Source organism: Corylus avellana, chromosome ca8 (genome assembly GCF_901000735.1).
Source record: "Corylus avellana chromosome ca8, CavTom2PMs-1.0".
Taxonomy (NCBI): domain Eukaryota; kingdom Viridiplantae; phylum Streptophyta; class Magnoliopsida; order Fagales; family Betulaceae; genus Corylus; species Corylus avellana.
The window spans coordinates 16,387,254-16,391,998 of NC_081548.1; positions in this window are offsets into that span (position 1 = coordinate 16,387,254).

Sequence of the window (4,745 nt, forward strand, 5' to 3'; positions counted from 1 at the left end):
TTTTTTTTTAATCAAAAAAAATTTAAAAAAATTAAATATGTGCAACGTGTCAACATCTGATTGGTCCACGTATCAATCTTAACGGTCAACTAACGGATGGACTAACTTGATTCTTTATCAAAACCTTAGGGGGGTCCTGTGATAAAAATGAAACTCCAGGGGGGTAAAAATAAAGTTACCAAACCCCAGGGGGGGTATTTGGTATTTAACCCAAAAAATAAAAAAATAAAAAAATAAAATCGAAAATTTTAGTAACGTGTCAAAGTTGACACGTTACTAAATGGTGACATGTCAACTTTGACACGTTGCCAAAGGGCATTGGAAACATGCGCTAGCTGCTTCCCTCTTTTTCTTTCTTCTTCCCTCGTTTTTCTTCCTCCCGGCCGCGCCTTTTCTTTCTTCTTTCTTCTTCTCTTTTTCTCTCTTTTGCTCTCACGCCCAGTATACCCCCGTGGCAGCTTCCTCTTCTCTCAAATGGGAAGATGAAAAAGAAAAGGAGAAGAGAAAAAGAAGAGAAGAAAGAAGAAAATGAAAAAGAAAAGAGAAATTTTGCTATTGGGTTTGGGTTTGGGTGTTTGAAATTTTTCTGTTGTGTTTGGGTGTTTGAAATTTTTCTTGGTCTGATTTTTTGGTTGGTTTGGTTTGATTTTTCAGGTTGCATCCACTTGGGGAACAAACATCGTATACTCTAATGGGCAATTTTTCTGATTTTTCTAGTTCATTTTTCTGGTTGAATTTTCTGATCTTTTTATCTCTTTCAAATTAATTAATTATTTGCAACTTGTTTAGTTTCTTTTCTTAATTACATGAGTACTGTGGACCCAAGACACTATAGAGGAGTAAGGCAGAGACCGTGGGGGAAATGGGCAGCCAAGATTTGAGACCCACAGAAAGTAGCAAGAGTTTGGCTTGGGACATTTGACATGGCCAAGGGTGTAGCACTTGCTTACGATGAAGCACCTCTGAGGTTCAAGGGAAGCAAAGCTAAGCGTAACTTCCCTGAAAGAGTTCAAGGGAGAAACGAAATGGGTTACCTCACTACTCATCCAAGTTTTGGAAATAAATTTGAAAAAAAGATTATTTTATTTATTTATTAATTTTTTAAACTTTAGTAACGTGTCAAAATGATGGCACGTTACTAAACATTTAATAACGTGTCAATTTCTAACACGTTACTAATTAGAATTTAGTAACATCCAAATTAGTTAGACGCCGCATAAGTTACTAACCACACGTTACTAATATGTCATTACTAATTAGAAGGTATTTTGTAGTGATAGCTCGTATAAAGTTAAAATTACACTTCAACTGCATCTACTTCCCATTCTTTTAATAATTACCGTTGATGCTTAGTGAGGAGGCTTTATCATGGTATTTGTTGTAAAGTAATTTTGTTTTCTTTAGTTCTATGTGTTTATTTATGTAGATGAACTTTATTGGACTATAATATTATTTTAATTGGATATTAGCTAAGAAGTTAGGCTATGTTAATTATAGTTAAAGATAATTGGATATAAATTAATAAATTGATTGTCATGAATCTAGTTGTGAATATGTATAATTTATATAATTTGTGCTTATAAGGTAGGAAATTGTGTTGATCAGGTCATATCAAGTATTTGACTCAATTTAACCCATTTATATTAAATAGGTATAAAAGGGCTAAAATAGGTCATGTTCGATCAACCCAACATGATCTATTTATTAAATAGGGTTATGCGGGTCATGTTATGTCACCTATTTATTTAAGAGTAATAGTAGAGACCATCTTTTAATCCTCTTAAAGCTGGTGTGGCTTTCAAAATCACCATTAGATCAAAATTCAAGTATAATTCATCTAAAATTTAATTGTGCTTTTGAAAGCCACATCAGCTTTAGGAGGATAAAAAGATGGTCCCTATCATTACTCTTTATTTAAATGGGCCATGTCAAAGTTGAGCAATTTGACCCGCTAACTAAAGAGGTTAAGTTAAGGTTGATCTATATAGTCGTGTACCTATCTTTCTTTCGAACTTTCACAGTTTGGAGCCTAAAGTTCAACTAAAATCCTAGGTTGGAATGCTCGATTGTAACCCTAGACCCAAGCGTTCAACATCATATCGCCGAACGTTCGCTTAAGACCCTAGCTTCGAACGTTTGACATAGTACAACTGAACATTCACTTAAGACCCTAAGACCATTGGTCCGGTAGTACACTGAACATTCAATAGTACACCTTAAATGTTCAACAGCTGGCAATACTGATAAAATAACACCTCATCCTTATCCACAACCTTTGGACGCCTATAAATACCCCCCATGCCCCTTCAACCCATTCTGCTCCTTCCAATCAAATTGCTTCTAGAGTGAGTGTGACAGAGTGTCTGCTCCTTCCAATCAAATTGCTTCTAGAGTGAGTGTGACAAAGTGCCTTGGAGAAGGAGGAGCATTCTTGGTCTTTTGTGATTCAAAGGAGGTAACTTTCCTAACCTAAATTTTTCTTTAGCTATTGTTTTACTGTTTGGTTTCTTTTTCGTAGCATAGATTGTAGGTTCGAGCTTCTAGCTGTTTCACGTGTTTTATTCTGCATGAGTGCATTATTGTGGTTTAGGACTTTATTAAGGATCATGTTAAGACATGAGGACATGCCTAAAAGAGATTTTGTGTATGATGTAGAAGCATGACGCCCCAATAGATTTGCCATGAAACCCATAACCATAACCAAAACCTTATATCACTCTTCTCCTATCCTAATGTCCTAAAGGAGACATTAGGACATGCCTCTCTCTCTCTCTCTCTCTCTCTCTCTCTCTCCCCATCTTATTTCTCTCTCAAACCACATCTCTCTCACTGACTTACTCACTTTCACTTTTCTCATCCTATTTCCCCCTCTAATAAAACTTTTTTATTTCTTAGTTTTTTTGGGTATGATGTAGAAGCATGATGCCCCAATAGATTTGCCACGAAACCCTTAACCATAACCAAAACCTTATACCACTCCTCTCATTCCTCACGGTGGTTTTTAGCACCACTAACCCCAACGGCGCTACAATTCTCAACAAGTTCAAGCAAGGGTTGAACCCAGAACTCCTCAAATAGCTAGAGAACGATGGTGACACGTGTGGGTCTCAGTGGTGGCCACATGTGTATTGCTTTGCCAAAATGTGATTTATCGCAATACATTGGTGTTCTTTGTTTGATTTGTGTTCTAATGTGTTCTAATTTTATTTCAATTTCAGAATGAAAACCTCTTAATCATATTGGGCAAGAGCTAAGAGAAAGGATGTTTAGTTCGACTAACCGTAATACTTGGAAACTTTCTTGGGAATGCTTTCTTCTCTGTCAAACTTGAAACTTTTTGGGAGCAATTTTATTGGAAGAGACCATATAATCTGAATTTGGAGAAGAATGCTTAGATTGCTTCAACGAAGGGGAAGGGGAGTTTCCTTCAATGAAGAAAAGATAAAAAAAAAAAAACTAAAAGGAGGAGGGACAAGCTTGCGTGCATAGAGACGGGTGAGAGGAGAGAGAGATAGTCTTTTTTTTTTATGATTATAATAAGTAGTGGGAATGCTATAGTGCAGCGATCCTAAGGTTTAGGAAAAATATAGGAGATATGTTGTGGGTGACTTTTTGTGACTTTTTAAAAAAATTTCCTTAATATAGGAAAGACAACCACTTAAAGGGAATCTGCTCGCAATGCTCAAAGGGTAAGCCCAATAGTCAAAAGAGATTACTTTTATGTTTGGCTATCCAATGGTTGTTTTGTAACTGACACAACTATGTTTGATTGATGGGACACGATAGACAAACGTTATTAGTGGAGTGGGCTGCTAGTGATGGACAATATGCATCGGTATTGTACTACCGGAGTGTTAAACTATGACATGTTTCTCTTAATTATCACGTATATATATATATATATATTGTATCGGCACATCATACGATCTTTAAATTGGATAATCTTAACTTATAGTACTGCATGTGATTTATAAATAACTAAGTTTCCTATACGATAACCTGTACACCATGTGTATTATTACTCACTAAAAGTCATGGACTTACACTTGTATCTTTTCCACATATGAAACATGTGTTGTTTTATAGTTAGACTACCTTTAGATGTTGGATTTAACATAGACCATGAGGCAAACGCGACCGTTTGGCATAATAACATCAATCCTGTTGACACTTGAGGACTTATTGCGAGATTAATTTGGATGCTTATAGTAATTAGTACTTTTGTGTGATGTTGTAGACATAGAGTTTTGAGGCATGCTTGTATAAAGGTTGATTTTGTATCTTTCGTAATGATGATGTATGACCTAGAGCCATACATCCTCCTAGGAAATTACCCTCTCAAAGGTTTGTCCCTACCTGTCATCATTGTAGAAAAGTTGGTCATATTCGACCTAACTGTTTTGAATTAAAACCTCATGTGCATAGAAGTGAAAAGTCTTTTTTTAAGGAAGATTGTGAGGGGCTGTTCATGATGATGATGAAAGAAGAGCTATCTAGGTTAGATAAGTTTGACAAGAGTCATAAGCCTGAACCTAAGATCACTCACTCAAGTATGAGTTAGAGCATTCTCAGCAGTTACCCTAAATGGGTTCTCTTCCCTAAGTTTAGGGAAAATCTAAAAAAAATCGCAAAAAAAACCCATAGCAGACTCCCTAAATGAGCCTTAAACATGAGGATTGCTACAGTGGAATCCAAAGTATTGTGTTTGTAGCAATCTTTGTGATTATTAAAAAAAACAAAAAAAA